The sequence below is a fragment of the Lepidochelys kempii genome, chromosome 2, assembly GCF_965140265.1.
Source record: "Lepidochelys kempii isolate rLepKem1 chromosome 2, rLepKem1.hap2, whole genome shotgun sequence".
NCBI classification, from domain to species: domain Eukaryota; kingdom Metazoa; phylum Chordata; order Testudines; family Cheloniidae; genus Lepidochelys; species Lepidochelys kempii.
The window spans coordinates 12,401,175-12,428,583 of record NC_133257.1 but is presented as its reverse complement, the minus strand read 5'-3'; the positions used below and the strand labels follow the sequence as shown (position 1 = coordinate 12,428,583).

Sequence of the window (27,409 nt, the reverse complement as noted above, 5' to 3'; positions counted from 1 at the left end):
ACCCACTTGATGACAATTTCCCATTTACAGTTACATTTTGAGATCTATCAGTTTGCCAGTGTTTAATCCACTCAGAAGACTGAGTATATTGCATCAAAACTAGTACCTTTAGCAACAATATTTGTAATCTCATCAAAAAATAAATCAAATTAGTTTGACAGGATCTATTTTCCTTCAACCCATGTTGCTGTTCTTTACTTAGATTACCCTCCTTAAATTCTCTATTAATCAAGTCCTGTATCAGCCACTACATTATCTTATCCAGGACTGATGTCAGGCTGACAGGCCTATAATTACAGGTCATCCTGTTTACCCTTTTTAAAAATTGGCACAATATTAACTTTCTTCCAGTCTTCTGGAACTTCCGCAGCGCTCAAGGCTTATTGAAAATCATCATTAATGGTCAAGCAAGCCCTTCAGCCAGCTTTTAAAACTCTCAGGTGCACATTACTTGGAACTGCTGATTTAACAATGTCTAACTTTAGCAGCTGCTGTTTAACATTCTCCTGAAATACTAGTGGAATGGAAACAGTGTTATCATTACTATATGATGAGACTATGTCATCCGATTTCCTCATATACAGAATAGAAATATTTATTGAACATTTCTGCCTTTTATTATTGATAATTCTACCATTTCTATCTAGTAATGGACGAATACTATTGTCAGGATTCTTTTTGTTCCTAATATGTTTTAAAAGTCCTTATTGTCCTTAACTCTGCTGAACACAAATTTCTCTTTGTGTTCCTTTGCTTCTCTTATCAATTTTTGAGAATTCCTAACTTCTGATTTATATTCATTACCTTGAACTTTCCCTTTCTTCCATTTGTTATATGCTTTTTAAAAAAAAATATAGCTGCCTTTATATAATCTAAACCAGGTTAGTTTTTTACTCAGAAAAGTCTTCTTCCTCAATTGTGGGATTGTAGGTTTTGGGGCATCTGCTAAGGTTTTTAAATGATTCCCAATTATCATTCACATTTTTTCAATAAATTCCTCCTTCCAGCTGATTTCGCTCATAATGTTTCAGCTTTGTGAAACTGGTCCTATTAAAGCACCAAGTATATATATTAATAATCTGGACTTCATTCTGCTTGCACCTTACAAATGTGATCAAGTCATAATCCTTTGTATCTAAGCTACCGTTAATTTTTAGTTCTTTAGTATCTGTTAGCACAAGGTCACATAAAGAATTTTCCCATGTTGGCTGCAACACTTTTTTTAGATAGGAAACTGTCATCTAAACTTGATCCATAAGTATTCAAGATCATTTTCTTCCGAGCTCTCAGTGACTTGGAAACAGGTAATGCCATATTTGACATAGTTTGCCACTATCCTTTCCCTTCTGCCCACTCAACCCTTCCTAAATATGTTATAACCATTGATTTGACCATTCCAATTGTGAGAATCACCCCACTATGTTTCCGTAATACCAACAAGATCAAATTTATGTTCAAAAATGAGCAATTCCAGTTCCTCTTGTTTGTTACCCTGGTTCCTAGCATTGGTGAAGAGGCAATTCAAAAATTTCTTCTCTTCACGTTCTTCGGTTCCTTGATTAATCTTGTTCTCAAATCTCAATTTTGTGTTGCGTACTCATATTTTCCTTCTTTTCAGCCTCCTTTTTTGCTATTAGTTTAACCCTCTCCTGACTACTCAAACTGTCCTGAGAAGCTTGGTTCCCCTTCTATTGAGGTGGAGGCCATCCAAACTATACAGCCCCCTCTCCCCATAGAAGGTGGAAATAATGTTCCACAAAATCCAAACCCCCCACTCTACACCACTTAGTCAGCAGTTCACTTCCAAAATCATCTTCCTTTGCTTGTGGGACAGGAAGGATCTCAGAGACGATTGCTTGGACAGTCTTCTTCCGCATGCTTCCAAGTTCCTTGAAATCATCTACTATCTGTGAGCTATCTCACGGCACAGTGTGATTAGTAAGGCTGTGATTCTGTCACGGAGGTCGCGGAAGTCATGGATTCCGTGACGGTCAGAGACCTCCGTGACTTCCATAGGTGCAGCAGCCAATGTGGCTGACTTCAGGGCGGCCTAAGCAGCTGGTGTCCACACTGCTGGAGTGGCCCTGGGGCCAGCCACACTGGCTGCTGCTCGGGCGGCCCCTGGCAGCTGGCCCCGGGGAGCACCCAAGCAGCGGCCGGTATGGCTGGCCCCAGGGCCACTCCAGCAGCCCCGGGGAGCACCCGAGCAGCAGTCCTGGGGGCTCTCCAAGCAGCAGCAATCCCCGGGGCAGCTCTGGAGACCTCATGAGAGTGGTCCCCAGGGCCTGGGAGCAGGGCTACTGGGAGAAGTTAGCCCCCACTATTGGAGGAGGGCCCCTCCCCCACAGAGCAGCGAGGCTCATGAGCCAAGATTTAGTAATGGGTATTTATACTGAAAGTCATGGACAGGTCACGGGCCATGAATTTTTGTTTATTGCCCATGACCTGTGCATGACTTTTACTAAAAATACCCATATCTAAATCTTAGCTTAAGATATTAATGCTGATATAAATGATCACCAGTGGATCCTTGCCCATAGACTTCAGAAGCCTATCTATTCTTAGAGTGACATCTCATGTCCTGGCTGCATGTTGTCCTGTTGTTCCCCCTCCCTTGCAGAGTATTCTTTCTATTTTTCTGAGTATTGAATCTCCAAGGATTGTTTGTCATCTTTGGACGATTGGAGAACTCATTGTGGGCAAATCTGAGTTTCTTATAAGTTGAGCCGAGATGTGTGTCCAGTGCATCTCTCCATTCCCTTGGACCTACTGGATCTCGAGAGGTATCTTCCATAGTTTCCAGGTTAAGGACCTGGTATGTGAAACTTCTAGCTGTGTTTCAGAGTAGCAGCCATGTTAGTCTGTATTCGCAAAAAGAAAAGGAGTACTTGTGGCACCTTAGAGACTAACACATTTTTTCCACTGAATGCATCTGATGAAGTGAGCAGTAACTCACGAAAGCTTATGCTCAAATAAATTTGTTAGTCTCTAAGGCGCCACAAGTCCTCCTTTTCTTTTTTCTAGCTGTGTGGAGTTTCTCTTCTCTCTGGTGGCAACAGCCTGCCCATTCTCATCTTTTGCCAGCCATTTAGAATGCTGCAATCACCTCCTGCTTCTGGTGACTATGAACTGCCAGGTCTCCTCTCTGACCTCTTCTCTCTGAAACTTCTTGGTGACCAGCTCCATTCTTCCTTGAACCTAAGGTATTTGGTGTTTCCTGAACCTGGCTGTTGAGGAACTCCTCTGCTTTTCTGTAATGTCTCTACTTGCCCCTGCACTGCAAGAATCTTCTCTTCCAACACAACCACCAATTTGCACTTCATGCACATGAAATCCCTATTGTCTTCAGGCAGGAAAGAGGACATTGGCACATTCAGTGCAGGTCACCACAATTGTTTCATCACTGTCCGTCTTGATATCACACACAGTGCTGAAACCGGAATGAAAGCCTCTCACAGTCCCGCTCTCAACTCGCTCTGAAATACCTGTTGGCTGCCTCTGTTTGTAGCTCTCAAGTTTGCCTCGCTGACTTTTTTATACTACGTCTTCCCTGCTTAGCTCAGCTGAGTTCAGCACTGCCCCTGAGGTTTAATCTGAGTTGGCAATTTGTTCAATATTACTCTCCCATTGTCAGTGGATTAAGGTTGATAGACTTTCTGGCATTCAGATAATGTGGTGATGGGTGTGTTTCCATCAGACAGATAGAAGGATTTGAAGGCAAAATATGTGGTCCTTTGATGTGCAAAAACGGGGATATATAAGGAAGAGAATAGGAGGATACAAAAAGTGCATTGAGGAAAATATCATTTAGCACCTTAGGACCTATTCATTCCAGGTGCCCAATGTCCTCAACTCCCTTCAGATTTCCCACTCAACACCTTGCAGCATCAAACCTGTATCTTTATTACTCTAGGGCCTAAGGCCCCCTAATAAAATTTGGAAGCCTGCTGCACCAGGCAGCATACAACACAAAATAATTGACAGCCCTCTGCCCCGAGGAGTCTACAATCTAAACAGGCAAGACAGACAAAATGTTAAAGAGAAAACATGCACAGAGCAGCAAACCAACTTGCCCAAGGTCACATAACAGATCAGTGGCAGAACCAAGTATCAAACCCAAGTCTTCTAGTCCAGTGCCTTATCCACTGAACCAGGCTGCCTCTTTTACCTTTTGGTATTAACAAAATGCACTAATTTAACTTTTAAAAGGGACTTTTCATGTACACTGTAGATATCACACTGATGTGGCTCAGACACAACCTTTACAACCACCATCAGCTGAAGAGCTTCCTCAGAGGCTCATTTTGCTCTGCAATGGCACAGTCTTGAAGGCGAGAACAAGCTGATGTGTCCAATCACCCCCGCCCCATTCTCTTTACTCAAGAGCCTTCCACAACAGCCAGAGGAGAGATACTTTGTAACGGGGCCAATTGCAGCATGCCAGCTAATTAGTGTTGTGTCCTCCAAAGGAGAAGAGAATAATGAGACAGGTCATAACATTACCTTCAAACTGTTCCTCATCCTGGCAAATTTAAACATTAGCAAGAGTGTCAAGCAATTGCTAAACAGAAAATATTTAGTCGTCATTTGGCACTGATAAGTGATTTCAACTTTTATGGGCCTTTTTTATTTAAACAATCAGTCTGACATTTTATTACTAAGGCTGATTTTGTGTTGATTATTTCTTTCAGTCTATAGCATGCTACCAACCAGGCTCTGATGAGTCATGAGCAGGTGGGAGGCAATCATGTCTCTATGGATAACATTATCACATGTCTCTCTTTCTTTCTACCTGCCTCAGGCTCAGCTTCTCAAATTTCCCAGAGGTGTGGGGGATGAGAAAGATAAATTAGACCGCATAGCAATCGTGATGCCAGATCAGACCGGCACTCCTTTGAGCTTGCTTCCAATTCTGCTTCCAATCACGGTCAGTATCCAATGCTTCAGAGAAAGATGTAAGATATCCCCTTATGGACAATTTATAAAATAACCTGTCCATAGGCAAAGTCTCTTCCTAAATCCCCATCAGTGGTTGACTCATGGAATAAACCATGAGAGTTTATGTCCCTTTTAATCAATTATTATTTGTATTACTGTAGTGCCTAGGAGCCCAAGGCAGGGGCCAGGGCAACATGGTGTTAAGTACTGTACAAAACACACACAAAAAAGGTGGTTCCTGCCCCAAGAATCTTACAATGTAAATAGAAAACAAGAGACAAAAAATTGATGCAGACAGACAGAGGGAGGTATACAAGTAAACAATGAGCCAAGACTGGGCAATATGTTCTCTGCAAATCAGCAGCACATACAGTGTTCTTCAAAGACAAGGTACGGCTGTGGTCACATCCATCCTTTCTTCAAAAGGTGGTCTCACAATTTCATAGTAAACAGGACCTTTTTCTCCCTGTCTTGTAACCTAACTCACGTGCTAGCAGAGGCCAACTGAGGCTCCGCTCCCTAGATGTGAGACATGCACTTGCTTTCTACAGAGGGAGAACCAAACTTTTTAGAAAGACCACCCAACTGTTTGTAGCCATTGAGGACAGGATGAGAAGCAGTTCAGTCTCGGTCCAGAGAATTTCCTCATGGATCACATCCTGCATCCGCACTTGTTAGGACTTGGCGAAGGTCCCACCTCCTCACTAGATGAACCCTTACGGCTGAAACGGTTAGTCTTTCCTGCTTTAAGTAAAGCAGGTAGCCCAAAATAAAGGACAGTGAGGATTCCATAGGCAAAACACCTTTTTGCTTCGACCAGATTGAGAATCTCTTCCATTTCTCCAGGTAGGCGGTTTTAGTCGATGGCTTCCTGCTGCCCAAGAGCTTCTCTTGTACTGGTGCTGAACAAGATTGTTCTGCCTGGTTCAGTCATGGAGCTTTCATGCCGTCAGGTGGTGAGACTCAAGGTTTGGATAGAGCAGGCAGTCATGGTTCTGAGAGATCAAGTCCAGGAACCTTGGCAGGCTGACAGGCATGTCGACCGAGAAGTCCAGCAGGGTTGTGAACCAACGTTGGCACAGCCATGCTGGAGCTATTAGGATTAATCATGTTCTGTTCCTTCTGACCTTGAGCAGTACCTTGCATGTCAGAGGAGTGGGAGGGAACACGTAAAGGAGAAGGAGAAAAGCGTTTGTGAGCAAGCCTGGATTGTGCCCCAGGAAGGAGCAGAACTGAGGGCACTTCCTGTTGTGCCTCATCATGAACAGGTCCACCTGGGGAAACCCCAACTTCTGGAAAACAGCATTCAAGATGTCTGGGCAAATGGACCACTTGTGGTTGCTGGAAAAGGATCTGCTTACATGGTCTACCAGCTTGCTCTGTGACCCTGGTAGGTAGGAGGCTTCAAGGTGAATAGGAATAGGCTATACAGAAGTCCCACAGGTTTAGGGCTTCCTGACAAAGGGGAGAGGAGCAAGCTCCCCGTTGCTCGTTTATTTCAAACATTGCTGTTGTGTTGTCCATGAGGACAGATATGCACCTACTATCCAGGTGGGGTCGGGACACTTGGCAGGCTAGACACACAGCCCTAAATCTCTCACATTGAAAGGTAAGACTACCTCCTCTGGTGACCAGAGACCCTGAGTTCTGAGGGACCCAAAGTGAGCTCCCGCCCCATCTCTGAAGCATCAATGACCAGGAATATCAAAGGCGCGGGCCTCAAAGAGGGAATACCGGCACACACCATCTTGCCACCACAGGAGGGTAGAATTCACTGATGTCAGAATCGTGATTACCTTGTCCAGAGGATGTCGGCCTGGTATTTATACTGATTCTAGCCAAGATTGGAGGGGCCGCAGATGGAGTCGCATGTGTTGTGCTACAAAGGTATAAGATGCCATGTGCCCCAGAAGCTTCAAGCAGTTTCTCACTGTGGTAATGGAGGAATCTCTCAGGCCATTTATAAGTGTCTCTATAGCTCTGAATTGGCTTTCTGGGAGAAAATCTCCAACCTGGTTCAAGTGGAGGACATCCCCTATGAATTCTATTATTTGAACTGGAGAAAAGGTTGATTTTTGCATATTTAGCAACAGCTCCAGGCTCTGGAAAGTTGACTGTATCAGTTTTACATCTGCTTCCATTTTTGTAGTTTACCACAAATCGAAAGTATCTCCTGTGTCCTTGGAAGACAGCTATATGAAAATTAAGCGTTCTTTAAGTCGAGGGCTGTGTACCAGTCCCCTGGATACAGGGAGCGGATAATAAAGGGCAGGGAGACCATGCAGAATTTCAGGTTCTTCATTAATCTTTTGAGGTTTTGCAGATCCAGGATGGGTCTGAGGTCACTGTTGGCCTTTGGGATTAGGAAGTAATGGGAGTAAAATCCCCAGCCCCTTAACTCCAGAGGAGCCTCCACCACAATCTCTACCCATAGGAGTGATTGCACCTCCTGGGCCAGAAGTCTCTGGTGAAAAGGGTCCCTGAAAAGCGATGGAGTGGGAAAGAGGGGAAGAACTGAGGGGTATATCCCACTTCCACTGTGCACAATACCCAACGGTCCAAGGTAATGCGGGTCCATGCCTTGTAGATGTGGGAGAACCAGTTCACAAATGTAGGGGAGATAGGATCAATTTCATGAACTCCCAAGGGGCTGCTGACCAGGCTGCTGTCCTGGTATGCCGCCTTCGGGCACACAGTTTCAAAAGGCCTGTTTTAGCCCTGTCTAGTGTTGCATGGGGGCAGGCATTGGGGCCAACGAGGAGTGGGGTGGAGGCCTCCTCCTGTAGCCCTTGTTCCCCTTTTGGCTATAGTCCTGCCTGTGCCGGTGTTGTTGTGGAGGATAGAACTGGCCCATGGGTTGAGGGTTGTAGTATTTTCAAGCTGGGGCTGAGGTGTGGAGACCCAAGGGCTTTAAAGTTGCCCTTGAGTCCTCTGAGTTGTGGAGCTTCACATCAGTTTGCTCCGAGAAGAGTGAATTGCTGTCATATGGCAAATCCTGAATAGTTTGTTGGACCTTGTAGGGTAGTCTTGAAGAGTGAAGCCAGGAGCTATGCTACATGACCACTGCTGAGACCATGGCTCGGGCTGCCGTGTCTGCTGAATCCAAGGCTGCCTGGAGGAATGCCTTAGCTACGTCCTTACCCTCATCCACCGAGGCAGAGAATTCACTTGTAGACTCCAAAGATAGTTCCTTAAATTTTGTCATGGCCAACCAAAAGTTAAAATCATAACAGCCCAAGAGGGCCTGATGGTTGGACTTTCCTGCCCAATCAATCAATTTTTTTGGCCTCTTTCACCTTAGGCGATGGGCCCCCATTGCTCCTGTCTCTCCCTCTCATTAGTCAACGCAACAACCAGCAAACCCGGTGGAGAATGAGTGTATAGATATTCATAGTCCTTAGGAGGCACAAAATATTTTCTCTGCATCAGCTTGGCCATGGGCTGGAGAGACGCAGCAGTCTGCCACTGAGCATTATTGGGTTCTAGGATGGTGTCATTTAAGGGCAAGACCACCCTCGATGGTCCCCAGCGTGTTAATATGTTTACCAAGGCATGGGCTAACTCAGAAATTTCTTCCACCTGTATGCCCAAGCTTGCATGCAGAAGCTCTTGATGCAACCTGTAGTCACCCTGTGCGGGTGCCATGGCCATCCCCACCATTGCCTCGTCTGGGGAGGAGGAGGATGAGGCTTGCACAAGTACCGAACGCTCTACCTCCTCTGTTGCATGTGGGTCCCATGGAGGCGTATCCTGCATCTCGGTACCAATCTCGGCACCGTGGATTGAACCCCATTCCAAGGGAGAAGAGGGGGTGCTCTCACCTTCCTGAAATGGCTGGTCCACCCATGGGTTCCAAATAGGCCACTGCAGTGGCATATACCATTGTGCTGATGGACATGCCATCGGTACTTCCCTTGTCCATCCAGGTGTCTATGGTTGGTGCAGTACCTGCTTCTCTGGGAGGTATATACGATTCTGATTCTGCCTCCAAATCAGAGCCTGAGGTGGGGTGCCGGCTGGTGCCAGATAGCAATGCCATGCCGAAGGGGAGAGGTGCTTTGATAGGGAGCGGTGCCTCAACATGCAGCAGTGCCGTGATGGAGAGCGGTACTGCAAGGGAGAGTGTGAGGTAGAGTGGTGCCATGCCATCATTATTGGCTTGCCCTGTGCTGGCAACTGTCTCCGTGCCGAGGTGTCCCATGATGCTAGAGCTGTCACAGATAGTTCACGACCAGTGGGGGATGGTGGCACCTGGAGAGAAAGGAGGTTCCTCGCTGCTGGAAAATCCTCTGGTGTTGATGGCAAAGCCAAGGCTGTAGCCCCATGCTGCCTCTCTCTAGATGGAGAAACCGCCAGTACCAGACTCAATGGCCCCCTTCCCAAGGCCAGAATCAACAGTGCTGTGCAGTCTGCAGGCACCTCAGAGTAGCCCAGCACGGGATGCACTCTCTCTGTGACCCTTTGTCTTGGGGTCAGGGAGCGCCCCTGGTCCAACTGCCTTTGTTTCTTTTTCAGCACTGGTGATGGGGAGTGGTACCGGGAGGCCGGTGCTGCCACTGTCTTCTTGTGAACTGGGGATGTTTGGCAGTACCGTGGTGCAAAGTCTTTCATCGGCACCGGGGAGGCAGAGCAGTGCAGCACCACTGCCAGGGAGGCTTGGGTGCTCCTGACCAATACCAAAGTACTTTGTGCCGATTCTACTTGTGGCTCCGAGGAGGGATGAAGTGCCTCCTCCATGAGGAGGAATTTAAGTCTAATGTCCGTGTCCTTTTTTTCCTTGAGTTTAAGTTCTTACACATCCAGCACCGTTCTTGAGCGTGAGCCTCTCCCAGGCACTTAAGACAACTACCGTGCGGGTCACTCACTGGCATCAGTTTGCAGTACATGGCACACTGCTTGAAACCCTGGGACCAAGGCATACCCCAGTGCCCAGGTCGGGCTAGCCTCTGAAGCGGGGAACTAACAAACTACACTATATTACTTAACTACATTCTAATTTAATTCTAAAAGAAATAACTATGTACAATTTATTTACCAGAACAGTCCACTGAGAGGAATACTTGCAAGTGCAAGAAACAAGCAAGGTTTCAGGGACTCCCACAAGTGTTAAGAAGGAACTGAGGGAAGGGCAGGTTCCTATATACCGTGACATGAAGGCGCCATTCCAGGGGACACCAGAGCCAACCCCATGGATACCACTGGGGGAAAAACGTTCTGCTGGCAGTGCAAGCAGCGTGCACATACTTACACTGGAATGGACTTGAGTAAGCGTTCAAAGAATTATGTTTTTACTTATTGTAACAGTTTTCTTGGTACTGAGGTAAGGCTCACTGGTTTGTAATTCCCAGGTTCACCCACTGAGCCTTTTTTTAAAGATAGGTTCCAACATTTGCAGGGAGCACAGGGCTTTTGCATGGGTGTAATACTGCCATCCCCAGCTGTTCAAAAATCATGAATCAGGAACACTCAAAATCATAAAATTGAAATAAAATTAAGGCGATTAAAAATGCATCTTTTTATTTGTCTCCTAGGTTTTGAGTCTTTAGGGTTCATGTTTTTAAGCTCTTCTCCACAACCGTGAATGCTGGAAACTTACTTTTTTTTTCTTTTGAAATGAAAACTGAGATTTTTATGTATTCATAAGTCCAGGAGCTGGGGTTTTAAGAAAAACAAGATGGGAAAATTTTCAAAAGTGCCTACGAGATTTGGGAGATTAAGTCCTACTTGCAAAAGTGACCTAGGCACTTTAGAAACTAAGGGCTTGTCTACACTACAGCGGTTGGTCAATCTAAGCTGCATAATTTGAGTTACATTAACTGAAGTCGACATAGCTTAGATCTACTTACCGCGGGGTCCACAGTACACTATGCCCTGGTCTACACTAAGACTTTAGGTTGAATTTAGCAGCGTTAAATCGATGTAAACCTGCACCCGTCCACACGATGAAGCTCTTTTTTTCGACTTAAAGGGCTCTTAAAATTGATTTCCTTACTCCACCCCTGACAAGTGGATTAGCCCTTAAATCGGCCTTGCCGGGTCGAATTTGGGGTACTGTGGACACAATTCGACGGTATTGGCCTCCGGGAGCTATCCCAGAGTGCTCCATTGTGACCGCTCTGGACAGCACTCTTAACTCTACTGGCCAGGTAGACAGGAAAAGAACCGCAAACTTTTGAATCTCATTTCCGGAGACTGCGGGAACTGTGGGATAGCTACCCACAGTGCAACACTCCGGAAGTCGACGCTTGCCTTGTTATTGTGGAAGCACTCCACCGAGTTAATACACTTAGAGCATTTTCTGTGGGGACACACACACTCGAATATATAAAAATGATTTCTAAAAAAACAACTTCTATAAATTCGACCTAATTTCGTAGTGTAGACATACCCTATGTCAATGGGAGATGCTCTCCTGTCGATTCCCCTTACTCTTCTTGTTCCGGTGGAGTACTGGAGTCAATGGGAGAGCAATCTGCAGTCGATTTAGCATGGGGGGAGGCAAACATTTTGGCCTGAGGGCCACATCGGGGTTCCGAAACTGCATGGAGGGCCGGACAGGGAAGGCTGTGCCTCCCCAAACAGCCTGGCCCCTGCCTGCATCTGACCCCTCCCACTTCCCGCCCCCTGACTGCCCCCCTCAGAGCTCCCGACCCATCCAACCCCCCCTTCTTCTTGTCCCCTGACTGCCCCCTCCAGGGACCCTCCACCTCTAACCCTGCTCCCTGTCCCTTGACTGCCCTGACCCCTATCCACACCCCTGCTCCCTGACAGGCCCCCGGGACTCCCACGCCTGTCCAACCCCCCCATTCCCCTTCTCCTGACCATGCACCCCCAGAACCTCCACCCCATCCAACCACCCCCTGCTCCCTGTCACCTGACTGCCCCCAGGATCCCCTGCCCTTTGTCCAACCCCCCGGCTCCCCGCCCCCTTAGCATGCCGCTCAGAGCACCAAGACTGGCAGCCGCGCTGCCCGGCCAGAGCCAGCCAAGCCGCCGTGCTGCCTGGCAGGAGCTCACAGCCCCGCCACCCAGAGTGCTGGCGACATGGCAAGGTGAGGCTGCGGGGGAGGGGAGACAACAGAGGAGGGGGCTGGGGGCTAGCCTCCCCAGCTGGGAGCTCAAGGGCTGGGCAGAACCGTCCCGTGGGCTGGATGTGGCTTGCGGATGGTAGTTTGCCCACCTCTGATTTAGCAGGTCTACCCGTTAAATGGACCCCCGGTGCATCGATCGCCACGGCATTGATCCCCCAGTAAGTGTAGACAAGCCCTTAGTCTCACTGAAAGTCAGTGGAATTTAGGTGCTTTTGAAAATTTCCTTCTCGATATCATGATGTATGAGACTAATGATAAAATTGTGACAGACTGTTCTTTATCGCATCATGCATAAACTGCTCATGGCCAATCCAAACCTTTCCTATCATCTCATGCAGTATTGAGAAGTTGATGCTTGCCTCTGATTGGCCTACGATGCCAGCCCCCACTGCCCACCTTCATGCTTTCTCTGATGCTGCCCCACACACTTGGAAGGTGCTCCCCATAACCTTCCACAAAGCAACCTAATTATCCATCTTCAAACCCCTCCTCAGAATTCTCCTTTGCTGTGATCCCTACACAAACCTGACAACAGTCAGGCTGCTGGTGTACAGAGATCACAGCTTATCATGCTGGTCAATATTGTCTCATTGTTTCCCTGTACTGCTCCATCTGCTGTCTCTTGTCTTACACTTGGATTGTAAGCTCCTTGGGGCAGCAGCCAGCTTTTTGTTCTGGTTGTACAGCATCTAGCACAATGGGGTCCTGGGCCATGACTGGAGCTTCTGCTAGGGTGGCGGGTCAGAGCCTGAGTCCCACTGTAACTCAGCCCAAGCCCTGAAATTTTGCAGTATGGATGCAAGTCAAACCGCAGACTCAAGTCAGAAGGTGTGTGTAATGCAGTATGGACACATTAGCCTGGCTGTGAGACCCGGGTCTAGCCATTTTAAGCCCAGGTTTACAATGCAGTGTGGATACTCAAGCATGGGCTTGGAAATATCGAATCTAAAAGCTTGGGTCCCCCGACACGGTTAAAAATGCAGTGAAAACACTGCATCTAGGCCTACTGGGGAATATAAATAATAAAGCTGGTAACACTGTGAAGGTCCTGTGGTCTCCAGCATATGAGGTCTGAGACACTCATTCTGTAGGAAGAGAAAACTGTACCCTGGCAATGGAATGATTCCAGGAACACTCTCAAGAATATTCTCACAGAGACTTCCTGGCCCAGTGGCCTCTCTTGCAGGTATTCCTGCAGCAGACATCATTTGGATGTTGTCCCATAGTTATGCACAGATAACCATCTTCTCTCAATCTCCCAGACTGTCACAGTACTTAGTAAAAAGAAAAGGAGGACTTGTGGCACCTTAGAGACTAAAAAATTTATTTGAGCATAAGCTTTCGTGAGCTACAGCTCACTTCATCGGATGCATCCAATGAAGTGAGCTGTAGCTCACAAAAGCTTACGCTCAAATAAATTTGTTAGTCTCTAAGGTGCCACAAGTCCTCCTTTTCTTTTTGTGAATACAGACTAACACGGTTGCTACTCTGAAACAGTACTGAGTACACACTATAATTTCCACGGGAACAATTTACAGGTCTGGTAACAGCAACTTGTCTTCTTGTGAATGACTACTCTGTGCACGGCTGTCCTTTACTGAATAAAATCAGAACTGCTCAAATATGGTACAGGTCTTATTACTGCTAACCTCCAACAGAGATTTTCTCTGTGAGCCCAGGAGATAAAGGCCTATGCTTTTGATGCGGGAGGATCTGGGTTCTACCCCTGCAGGAGCCAGGGAACTTCTCATTGCCACAGTTGCCACTAAGCTGCATCCACCGCTAACTTGTCACCGCAGTACCATTATTTGACGCATGCAACCACCCACCAGATTATAAAGCAGAAAGCTAATTATAAACAAAGAAGAAGCATTTTTGCTGCTTAAAACATCCAGAATTTCTATTTTTCTTTTGGATCAACAATAGCAATTAATCAGAAACTTCCCTAGGTATGTTACTTTAAGGGAAATTACAGTCATTAGTTACAATTCACTGCAACTAACAGGGAACTTTTGAATAGAAGGAGCTATATAAATTTGCATAAATATTCCATTTTCACTTATTCGTTTCTTATCTTGGCAGTTACCTACTATATTATGCATAGTTCATGCAAGTAAGTTAGAGACAGAGACAATAAAATTTCATGAGCCACAGAGTACTTTGGTATTTCTTCTGCAGGTCATTATTTTATGTTTTTAATAAAATATTTCGAGTGAGTTTAGCACTGGGGGAAGGGTGCTGGACTGACAGCTCTGAACACTTGAGCACTATTTATTCACACGAAACGTACAGCATGTACTACAGACGCAGTACTTCCTTACCCCCCATGACCGTGGCTCAGATTTATTCTGGAGGAACTGCCTTTGGGTGGTGAGAAAATAACTGAATGTCCCACTCAGTTCTTTGGCCTCTCTGCTGAGGAAGCCAAGAAAGGTGCCAATCAATGCAAACTGAGAGGATGGTTCTGGTGACAGGGAGCCTTGCACCCTGTGAACTGCTCTGATGCCCACCAAAAAGCTGGCAGATGTAATGACATTTACTCAGGGTCCCTCTGGGAAACATTTGAATGAGTGAACTAGTGCCTCAACCTCAAGACTGCTCTTTCCTCTCACAGGGAGGGAATTTGGGAGCCTGGAAGGAGGGACAGTCAGCGGACCTAACGGCCAAAACACCTTCATGAGGAACGTGTCTGCAACAACTTGGATGTTGTAGTGATAGCTGTGGAGTGGTGATCGCAGCTCCTCCAGGTCCACAGCCAGGCTCCAAACTGTTGGCAAGACTCCATTACCCAACCCACGTCCATATGCCTACTGGGCAAGGGTGCTTTATTCTACGTATCATTTAGACTCTGTTGACATTAGCAAACAGGAGCAGCAAACGGGAGTTTTGTAAGGGAATTCTCCTGGTGAAGGTGGAGCAAGAACACGACCCTTGGGGTGAGTTTGTTTGCCTGCCATGCGTCTGCTTGATTGAAGTGTATAGTGTGGGCTGTTGTGGGGCTGTCTGTAGAGCCTAGCGGCCTACTAGGCAAGGCTCGCAGCTTCCTGAAGAAGTTCTACTCTGCCATCTTTTCACCACTAATCCCTTTAGCAGGGGTGGGGAACCTACGGCCCATGGGCCGGATCCAGCCTGCAGCAAGTCTTGGCACCATAGACCAGAAGCCCCGAGCCTCTGCGCCCCCCATCCCCGCACGCACACACACACTCCGTGGAGCTGGAGCTATGAGCTTCCCTCTGTGGAGGGAAGCCCCGAGACTCCATGCCCCACCATGGGGCTGGAGCCTAGGATTGCCAATCTTCCCGGTTCGGCCGGGAGGCTCCTGGAATGAGGCTCAATCTCCCGGAGGCTACGGAATCCAATCTGGGAGATTTTAGTCAACTAAAAGTCTGGTAGTGCAGCAGGGCTACGGCATGTCTGGTAGCAGCTCCTAGGCAGTAGTGCGGCCAGGGGGTCTCCGCGCGCTGCTCCTACCCCAAGCACCATCTCCACAGCTCCCATTGGAACCATGGGAATCTTGCCCAATGGGAGCTGCGGGGGCTGTGCCTGCAGGCAAGGGCAGTGTACAGAGCCACCTGGCCACCCCTGAGCCGAGGGGCCCCTGCTGGACATGCCGCCATTTCCAGGAGCCACCCGAGGTAAATGCCACCCAGCTGGAGCCTGCACCCTGAACCCTATCCCACACCACAACCCACTGCCCCAGCCCTCTCCTGCACCCTTACCCCACCGCCCCAGCCAAGTGCAAGTGAGTAAGGGTGGGGGAGAGCGAGCGACAGAGGGAGTAGGGCTGGAATGAGCGGGGTGTCGGGTTTTGGAGAAGGGGCAGGACAAGGATGTTTGGTTTGTGCGAATAGACAGTTGGCACGCGGCCCATCAGGGAAATCTGCTGACAGGGTGGGACGGTTTGTTTACCTGCAGCGTCCACAGGTTCGGCTGAACACAGCTCCCATTGGCCGCGGTTCGCCATTCCAGGCCACTGGGGGGCTGCGGGAAGTGGTGTGGCCAAGGGATGTGCTGGCCTGGAATGGTGAACCTCGGCCAGTGGCAGCTGCGATCGGCCGAACCTGCAGATGCTGCAGGTAAACAAACCATCCGAGCCCGTCAGCTGATTTCCCTGATGGGCGGCGTGCCAAAGGTTGCCGATCCTTGCCCTCAAGGCTCCAACTACAATTGCAGCTTCATTGCACGGATTGTGGTTTTGTTTCTGTTCCCTGATTAGATTACTTGAACTTTTATTAAGAGGAGGGAAATCAAAGCGATGTCAAGACGGCGATACGACTTATTCTTCTGCAAAAACATCTACCCATAAGTGTTCACATGACTTCTAACACCCTGAAAACAACAAAAAACAGTTTGGGGAAAATGGATGAAAAGGAGAGCAAATACAGCTGACCTGATTTCAATTTTTTTTTCAAAGTTTCCTGATACTATTTTGCAATATTTGGCCAGTTCCAATCAGCAAAATCCTAAAACCCACACCTTGTTCTCTTTTAGATTCCAACTCAGCAAAGCATGTCAGCACACTCCCTTAACTTAAATCAGGTGCCTAATTCCCATTGGCCCAGATCCTGAAAAGTACTTAGGCACCTACTTTCCATTGATTTCTGACTTAAATGGCATTTAATCTTCTGCTGAACTGCTGTGCTGACTTTAAATACCTCCAGTGTCAGACATGAGACACACAGATCACAGTTATCTTCTACTGGCTAAGCTGGCACCCCCCCCCCAGGGCTATTATGACCAACGGGAGACTAGTAACGCATGCAGCTGCACCCAACTTCACTGTTATCTCTCAGCCCATTATTTTGTTTCACCTGTTGTGTCTTGTCATAGATTGTGAGAAACGTGGAGCTCCCTTGTACAACATCTAGAACAATGAGCCCCGGCTTGGCGCCTCAAGGCACTACTGTATTATTCTAAGTAACAAGAACAGAACAACTAATTCCTATACATTCAGCATAATTGTTATTGGCACGGTGACTTCTAGCTAGGATGCAGCACTTGATGCCATGTAAGGATCTATTTCCACAAAACAAGAGCAAGTGGCAGGAAAAACAGGCATTCTCTCCTCTCATTTCTCAGCCTCAGTGCTACTGTCTGGGACACCGGCCAGTGGCAAAGAATTTGCATCTAGGTGATGGATCTCATCCATTCTGATGTTGGCATCTGTGCTGCTGTTGGAGAGGCAGTCAGCTCAGAAGCTGTAGGAACTGATGGCGTCTCTGTTCAAGAATTCTGTTACTGTCAGTCAATGGGAATTATTGTGGTGTTCTTTAGGGATATGGGGATAGATTTCAACAAAGTACCACTGGAAAAAATACTTAGGAGAAAGAAAAATTGTACCGTGGTGCAAGACATCTACCGGCAGTGATTAGCCATTCCCATTGGCATTGGATGAGACTAAAAAAGTTTCTCCCTCCCACAGCTCATTCCACCTAAGGGTAGAAAGTAGAAACACTTGTTCCTACCCACCTCCTTTAAGATGCCTGAGGAACCAACACTGAATTTTGAAGATAGGTAAAGATTTAAGTATATGGAAAAATGCATTAAAGTGCTCAGTTATAGAGTGGAACTATTCTGTAGCTCACAACCAAGCAACATGTAAAACTGATCAACAAGTAAACACCTCTTTATTTCTCTTTCAACCACTCTTATAGTTGCCCCTGGGCTTGTTTTGTCAGACCACAGGTTACAAGCACCGTTGACTTGATGCAGAGACTTTAACAGGGAGTAGTTTTTTCTGATTAATGTAATAGACCTAATCAGCCCCCAAAACCAGAACCCCAAAAATGTGGATCGTTGTGTCCATAACATTTTTTATCATTTTTTAAATGAACAAAATTGATAGCACTTGGTACTACCACTTAGCAGGAACAACAGGCTGCTGCAGTACAAACCTTCACAATGGACTTCAGCCCGAAGTTCAGATACTAGAGTGATGAGCGCTATCTAGGTATCTGTAGCTGTGGAAGGATAATTCATTTGCCATGCTGATTACAGTAAGTCTTTGGTCTCTCTATTGACCCTGTCAATGCAATGAGTCTACATTAGGTAGCTAAATTTTGGCAACCAACTTAGAGACCCCTTGTGCGTATCTGGCCCTGAGTGACTTGTTCATGGTCACACAGCAAGTTAGATGAAAGCTGGGAACAGAACTAGGGTGTCCTGACTCCTTCGTTACATAGCTTTTAAAAAAGCAATGAAGCTTCTGATAAAAAACAAAGAACAACAACAAAACAAAGACATGGATGAAGTGGGACTTTATGTGCAAAGCCTTTCAAATTTCAGGGCGAGAGGTATTATTTCTCCTTTTGCACCCCATACAACCCTCCGCCCAAATTTGGTAGCATGACACATCAATTCCACAAAGCCATAACTTCACAAGTATTCTCAGATGGCGGCCTCTCTAAAACATCCCCCATGTCTAATGGGGCGAAACAAGGCGGTGTGCTGGCTCCAGTCCTCTTTGATCTCTTCTTTGCAGCCATTCTGAATTATGGAACTGACAATCTTCAAACGGGCATCTACATAAAGTACAGAACTGATGGAAAACACTTCAATTTCCCAAGGCTTACTGCAAAGACAAAAGTCCTTGAGGAACTCATATGTGAAGCCCTTTCTGTGGTTGATTTTGCTCCTCTTCGTCATAGTGAAAGTGACCTACAGATTATCCTTGACAAGTTCTCAGAGGCAACTAAACAGTTTGGACTCACCATCTGCCTGGAAAAAACTGAAGCTTCCAAACAGCTCCACCAACTACTGTCACTGAGCCAAACATCAGCACTGATGGTACAAAACTAAAGAACTTTCATCTCTTTACATATCTTGGCAGTACTATCTCAGATGATGGTTCCCTGGATCATGTACTATCAAACAGAATGTTAAAAGCAAACCAGGATTTCGGAAGAGGTCACCATAGGATACTCAACCAGCATATCATCAAACTGTCAACAAAACAGGATATACAATGCAGTGCTGAGAGCATTGCTTTTATACAGGCAAACATGGACAATTTATCGCAGATGCATCAAACAACTTGAAAAAATTCACATGAGCTATCTTCACTCTATTCTGAAGGTTCACCAGTAAGACAAAGTGTCAAACATAAACATCACTAAAAGAGCAAAAACAATCAGCATGGAAGCACTGATTATCAAAGCTCAGCTTAGATCAGGGGTGGGCAAACTTTTTGGCCAGAGGGCCACATCGGCGTTGCAAAACTGTATGGAGGACCGGATAGGGAAGGCTGTGCCTCCCCAAACAGCCTGGCCCCTGCCCCCTGACTGCCCCCCTCAGAATCCCCAACCCATCCAACCCCTCCTGCTCCTTCTCCCCTGACTGCCCCCTCCTGGGACCCCCACCCTAACTGCCCTCCGGGAACCCACCCCCTATATAACTCCCCCTGCTCTCTGTCCCCTGTCTGCACCACCCCCTATCCACACCCCCGCCCCCTGACCAGGCCCCCCCGGGACTCCCACACCTATCCAACCCCCCCTGCTCCATCCCCTGACTGCCCCCCCAGAACTTCCACCCCATCCAACAACCCTCTGCTCCCTGTCCCCTGACTGCCCCCCGGAACTCCGTGCCCCTTACCCAACCCTTCCCGGCCCCGCTCCCCAACCCCTTATCATGCCGCTCAGAGTGGCAGCAGCTTGCAACTTTGCTGACCAGCTGGAGCCGAGCTGAGGCTGCGGGGGAGAGGGAACAGCATGGGAGGGGCCGGGGGCTAGCCTCCCCAGCCGGAAGCTCAAGGGCCGGGCAGGATGGTCCCACTGTAGTTTGCCCACCTCTGGCTTAGATGGACAGCTCATGTTATCAGAATGGATGATGGCAGACTCCCCCAAAAAGGTCCTCAAAGGTGAACTGAAACTGGAAAGGTTTCAGAGTAGCAGCCGTGTTAGTCTGTATTCTCAAAAAGAAAAGGAGTACTTGCGGCACCTTAGAGACTAACAAATTTATTTGAGCATAAGCTTTTGTGAGCTACAGCTCACTTCATTGGATGCAACAAATAAATTTGTTAGTCTCTAAGGTGCCACAAGTACTCCTTTTCTTTTTGTGAAACTGCAAAATGAAGGAAATGCAGTCAACAGAAATATATCAAAGACTCTCTTACGCAGAATTTCTAATCATGTGACATAAATATGGATAATTTCCAAGATACAGTCAAGGACAGACCTGAATAGAGAGCAATTGTAAAGGTTATAAACACTTTGAAAATGGGACCAAGCATCATGCCAAGTCTTCAGTGGGAGCCTATACGTTCTGTTTGTGATCTTGCTCTTCTCAGATCCTACTGTGTAGCCACAAGAGAACATACAAGATGCTGTGTTGTCAGCTACGATGGACAACCTTACTCAGGGTAGGAGGGAGGGGTCAATTATCAATCCTCAAATCTGAACAAATCCCTGAGGATCTGGTTAAGAACCAAAACCAGAAATGGCCTCTTTTCTGGTTCTGATTTAAACATATTTGAAATCTCATAGGAATAGCTAATTTCAAGATATTTCCACCATCTGGAATAAAAGAAAATGGGACAAGTTTTCAAGATGTTACCCCCCATCATCTTTGAACCATAGTCCTCAACTGGCCTCAATCTCAAACTCTGAACCTAATCTAGATCACAACACTGCTTCCCTCTGCCAGCACCATGTCTAAAAGAAACAAAGAATGAAAGACATTGAAGTAACCACTAAAAAAATATTACCCCTATTGCATGGCTGTTAGATTAGCAGGATTGTAATACTTATAGGAAACCACTTATAGTTCTGTGTACATATCAACTAATAGTCTTTATTCTACTGTAAATGGCAGACAATGAACAGCAATCATCAAAAAATGGTCTCCAAACTCTGATGATTAAACATACTTTTCAATACCCCAAAAAGCAGAGCATTACAATGGTGTATTCTCTCCTACAGTTGCAGAAGAACAAATGAATGGCCATTTGTTAGATTCCCTGACACTGCTAATTAAGATTCAAATTAGCAACATCAAAAGGTGTCTGTTCTTTTAACACCAACCATCGTGAACATATTTTAAATGCTTCCCTTTGCATATTAAAAATGTATCTGAAGTGTTGGACTGACATTAAGAAGAGAGCTAGAGGCCCAAAAATACGGAACAATTCCTATCTAAAATTAACAGTCAGGGCTAAAACTCTGCTCTAAATTACACCCATGCAACTCCTTTCCACGAATGAGTCAGCTTCTGATCACAATTACACAGGTGTAATTCCAGATAGATGCCACAGAAGCCAATGGATATACTCCAGATTTGCACAAGCATAGCCAAGATCAAAATCGTGTGCCGAGCTTGTAAACAGCCATTTTTCTTATAATACACGATAGGATCTATTGCAAAAAGGGAAAATGTTATGAAATCTAGCAGATCCTGCAAGTCCTTCGGGTCTCTGGAGAGAAAACTCAGTTTCCTCTTTGGTAGGATTAAGTTTTTTTATGCAGCAGGGAATATAAGAGCCCTGGAGCCCTTAACTAGCTTCAAAGGGAGAAAGGGAAAACATGCAAAATATCTGCCCTTTCAAAGGAAACAGCTGGGCTTTAGTCCTTCTTTTGCAAAGCTAATGCCTGCTTTCTTTCTTTGTGATATCTTTTCTTTCTAGGTCAGCAGGTACCAGAGGCCATGGCCAGCAAAGAAGAAATGCTCAGAAAAAGAAATGATGAGAAGGAGCAGGAAAAACATTTGCTGACTGGCTAGAAATGAAAAGAAGAAGCAGGAAACACCAAGTTTAACAGGTGCATAATGGCAGAAGAAAACAGATTTTTTTGGCACAACATGGATCAAATGAAGCTGGAGCATAACTTCAGCAGCGTTTGACTCTGCAGACTGCCTGAGATGATAGCTCAAAGGGTATAACTGCCCCACTTATCTCCATGGGGCATTGACTCTGAAACCTGACCCCAACACTACCTCCAGTCTCTTCGTGCAGGGGTACACACTGTCCCATCCTGCCTCTGCGCGGGTGGTGTCAGAATCCCTCAGTCTAGTAGGGAACCTAGCAGGGAACTGAAGGAGGTGGTGCAGCTGACTGACACACCAGGGATTCCAGAGTTAAAAGCATGAGCTGCTACAGTGTAAGCTAAAGAGCCAGTGGTCTTTAGCTGGGACTGTAACAGACTCTCATCCTTCTTGGATTGGGCACAGAGAGGGACCCGTAACACCAGTGCATCAGTTGCAGAACTTCCAGATGCTCCTGGGAGCCAGCTTTCTTGAAGAGAAATCAGAAAGGGTGAAACACTCCTTGTTGATTTATATGGCAGGTGCGGTGGCTCTGGAGAGTTACAGTACATTCCACTGGGAACATGAAGTTTCTGTTTTTGACACTGTTTTTGCTGGAAAATTGGACTTTCATATGACAATGAAATTTTTCAGGGAAAATATCTGCTTTCCACACCAAAAAACAAAAAAATATTTCTTCAAAAAACCAAACACCTGAAAACTATTTCCCTGCCTTCCCCCCAAAACCTGAAATATTTTTTATTTGAAATGGTGCCACCATGCCTCCTGGGAGTTGTAGTCTGGGGTGTCTTATGTTCCTGTTCTCTTCTATAGAATGGGCTCTCTGGCTGGACTGCATCTCCAATGATGGATCGCAGTCAACGACTTCTATGACACACAGCCTTCCTCTCATGAAGAAGAGAGAAAGTGGTGCACCAGGGAGATGTAGTCTGACCAGAAAGCCCAGCTCACAGTAGACAACGGGAGCATAAGGCACCAAAACTACAACTGCCATGAGGCATGGTGGAACCATTCTGAATTAAAATATTTCAGTTTTAGACACACATATTTTGGCTTTCAGTATTTTGACAAGAAGCCAAAATTTTCCATTGAAAACACCTCCCTGTTTTCTTACAGCTCTACATAAAGGATATTACCCACTCATATATAAAGTAATTCAGAAATTTCAGGCTGACTTTGAGCCATAGAAGAATACCACTTGGGAAAAGTACATTTTCTTTACAAGAAACCAACTGCCAAATTAGACCATTGAACTTTACATTACAGTCCTTGGTAACTCCAAGTCATGCAAATTTAAATAGTTAACAGATGGACTAATTAGTAGTCAAATTATCTGTAGTATAATTATAAGATTAGAGTGAGTACAGTCTATTACTAGTCACCCTGTATATTGCACCTTGATTACAAAACACAATAAGCACATGTAAGGCAAACAAAATTAGAGGCCACTTTTGAAAAACACTTTTGGATACAGTGTGTATGTGGCAAAGCCAAGAACAGAACCCCAAACTCACGATTCCTAATCCCAGTCAAGGGCTCAGGTTCAGCTGGTACACACCAATATGGTACATCGGCACATCTTTCAGAATACTGCCTTATTCTCCAGGACCTAACCTGGCTGTTGAAATGTTCTCGAAAACTTGAACCAAACGTACATGCTGCAACGTCAGCCTGTGTGTGCAGAATGTGAACCAACACCTCTGAGTGGGCTTGGGAGAGTATTGCTACTTCTGAAATCCCCTAGTATAGAAGAAGCCAAACCCAAGGAGACTAGCAGAGTCCAGTTAGGCATCTGAGAGCCCCCAAGAGGGAGACAAGCCCAAGGAGTCCAGTGGGGCATGCAAGCCTCACTGAGCAGACGCCACACAAATGGAGCCTATCAGAGCCCATGGTGTATTTGGGCCCCAAGGAGACAGAATCAATCCCAAGAAGCCCAATGAGCATATCTGATTTTATTTTGAACATCTGTACAATGTATGGTGAGCGGCTACTCACGTGGGCAGAACTCACGTGGTGAGTGGAGCTTGAAAGTGCACCCCCTTTTTCTTTCCCCCTCCCCCATCCGATTTCTGACCTTTCTCCCTTGCATTACCTGTAAATTAAACATACCACTCATTCAAAGACTACATCTACACTTAGAGCTAGGGGGGTGCTCATGACCACATGAAAGTTCTCCTTGAGCTAATGTGCTAAAAATAGTAGCGTAGCGATGTTAGTAGAGGCAACAGTGAGTGATGGCACGAGGACACACTCATGGGGTCTGGGTTGGCTTGTTCTCAGGGTGGCGAACCCAGGCTGCCACTCATCCCTGGTTGTGCTACCATGGCTACACTACCATTTTTAGCACACTAACTCAATGAGTGCTATCGTAGATATACTCAAGCAGAGACTCTCACCCCAGCTCCAAGGGTAGATGTAGCCTAGAACTACAGTGGTCCCTCTAGTAGCTGAGAATTCCTTGAGTTCAGAGGAGTGGTATGCTTGAAATAAACGAGTTGTAGAGAAGAAAGGTAATGGCACCTTTTCCTGCATCAAAATATGGCATAACTGGATGCTTCCACCCAACTCCCGAGAAACTGCTAAAAAACACTGATCGCTTGGGCGTATGATTTTGAAGAGAGTGAAGGGAATAATAGGACACTGCCTTGGTTTTAATCACAGCGTGAATTAGTATCGTTATAGTAGGCTGGGAGACGAGGGAATGGTCAGCGGTGTCCCGAGGTCACTTGGCGGGAGCTGGGGAACTTGGACCGGTACAATCTGCTGCTCCTGACATTTAATTACTCTCAGCGCTGAGAGATCAGCAGCTCAGAGCGCAGAACGTTAGGCATCTGTCACGAGCAGAGGCACGCCGGCTTCCCACGGGTGGAACACTAGCAGGCAAAGCAGCGGGAGGGCGTGAAAGGAGAGACAACCTTCTTTTCAAACGGAGGCAGAAACTTTTCTCTTTTTTTAAATAAAATAAGACAAAGAAAACGTTCAAGCCGATAGAGTCACTGAGAGCTTTCAGAGTGATATGTTTGGGCCTTGCCAGAGAGTTAGACGTCAGCCGTTTCTATAGCTATTGGTACATCCATGTTTTAACAGAAAATAATTAAACAATGTATGTGACTGCATAATAATGGAATTCCACACAATCTGAGGCTGATGTGTTGATTTAAGAGTGATCTACCTCGCACTCCGTAGACTCCTGGAAGTTACAGCTGAGTTGTAGCAGCATCAGCTGTCAGAACACGGTTGTCTTCAGCGGGTACTGAGCAACTCCGAAAACCTGACCAGTATTATACCTGGAACTATAGGTTCAAATCCCATTATAGCTGGCTGAGCTCCTCGTTCTCCCGAGTTCCAGGTAGTGCTAGTGCTTGGGGGGCTTTCAGTTGTGACCGAGTTCCCATCTGCTCGGCATGGGGTTTAAATATTTCATAGAATTTTTTGCAACTAGCAAAGAATTGGGCAAAATCTTCTCTCCCTCCCCAGTCCCATGTGGTGCTGCCCTGGAAGGATTTGTCTATGCTAGGGAACTACATTGAGATTAGCTGCCTTTGGGTGGACCTCGACCAGCTGCATCAAGCCAGATGTAGTCTACAGCAGTGGATCTCAAGCGGGGGTACGCAGAGGTCTTCCAGGGGCTATATCAAGCCGTCTAAATTTCTGCCTACTTTTACAACAGGCTACATAAAAAGCACTAGCAAAGTCAGTACAAACTAAAATTTCGTACAGACAATGACTTGTTTATACTACTCTATATACTATACTCTGAAACGGAAGTACAATATTTATAGTCCATTAATGCTGATGGGCAATATGCAGAAGCTAGCCTGCAAGGTACAGTAATGAATGGAGAACAGTCCCTTTGGATTACTGCAAATCATCTAATGCAGAAGCAACGTAGGAGCCCCATCCTGTGACGGACGCACTGCTAGGCGTAGTGCTTGCTACTACTCATTGATTTGTGTGGCAGTTTGCATGCTTCGGGGTTGAAGAAAAATGGAGTAAAAATGCAGTAAGGGTTTACTATTTGGCTCTCTATTTTTATTGTCGGATTTAAAGGTCCAGTTCCTTAGCTGATGTAAATTGGGGTAGCTCTGTTATGTCCAGCAAGCGATGTCGATTACTCCAGCTGAGGATCTGGCCCTGTGTTATGTCTCCACACAGAGCAGTGCAGATATGATATGCTTTCCACTGGACTGAGAAGGTATCTGTCTCGCAAGCTCTTATCAGACTTTCTGACCATGAGCGCTAATGCTACTTTTATTGTGACAGATGCATGGCTGCAGTGGGTAGAAATTGTCCCACTGATGTCAATGGGAGTAAGACAGGGCTGATCCCAAAGAATCCCACAGCTCTTTGCCAACTGCATATACAACACCTCTGGGTTGGGCCTTGTCTACAGGGTCTATGAGATAGCAAACCTCCGTGAAGCTTATCTCAATGCACTTTTGACCTTTTTCATACCGTAGACCAGTGGTTCTCAACCTTTCCAGACCACTGTACCCCTTTCAGGAGTCTGATTTGTCAGGGAAGATACAGATTCCATAACTTTAACGAACATCCGTGACTTCTGCCCCTGCCGCGGGACTGGAGCAGCAGCGGTCAGCCCCCGAGGCTGGAGCTGTGGCAGGGCTGGAGCTGTTCCCCCGGGGCTGGAGTTGTGGCCGGCGGTTGGCACCCGGGGCTGGAGCTGTGTCACAGCTGGAAGGCAGCAGTGGGTCCCAGACTATTAGCTCCAACTCCAACCCCCACAGACAACCTTTGCCTATCAATAGTGGGCAGGGGGGTAGAATGAGGGCAGCCGGCTTCAGCAGTGTTACTGAGCATGCTCAATACCAGCCAAGCAGCAAATCGGGGGGGGGGGGGCACACATGACCCTCTATGCCCCTCAACAGGTCGCCTCTGCCCCTCGGTAATTTTAGTAAAAGTCACAGATAGGTCACAAGTTTCAGTGAATTTTTGTTTATTGCCCACGACCTGTCTGACTTTTACTGAAATACCCATGACAAAATCTTAACCTAAAGAAAAAGTGAAGGTTCTTACTTAGCACTTGGTAAGTCGCTGTCTAGATCAGTGGTTCTCAAGCTTTTTTCATTTGCAACCCCCTAAAAAAATTTGCATGGAGGTCTGGACCCTCTGGAAATCTTAGACACAGTCTACAATCTCTCAGGGATCTGCAGACCACACAGACCCCTGAGACGCAGTCCACAGACCCAACCACAGATTGAAAACCACTGGTCTAGAACATAACAACCCTGCTATTCCAATGCTTTTTATAGGTCACTAGTAAAGCAACAAGCCTTGACATACACTGTTACTCTAGGTGCTGCTTTGAGCAAGGGGATGCTCCTAAGCTGTACTAACCCAGGAGGCATGGTGACTCGGACAATGCTCAAAGGCATAATTACTCCCCGGTCTCCTCCGTCCTCAGAGAGGGGATTGTAATTTGCTTCTTGTCTTTTACCCACTGCAACTCCCAATACTCTCTTTGGTGGCTCAGCTATGCTGGAAAACGAGCATAGGGTGTGAAGCAAAGACGCTGTTCATTCTCTAACACCCTCTGCCCTTTTGCTCCAGGGTGGGGACTGCACACTTGGACCCAAAGTCAGGGTATCCCACATAGGGCTGTTAGAAGG

At 46.5% G+C, this 27,409-nt stretch overlaps 1 protein-coding gene across 2 annotated transcripts in view; it reads right to left on the bottom strand.

Annotated features, from left to right (window-relative positions):
* FAM135B (family with sequence similarity 135 member B) overlaps nucleotides 1-27,409 on the bottom strand; it is a 349,946-nt gene that overhangs the window by 94,231 nt on the left and 228,306 nt on the right. The window lies entirely within an intron of this gene.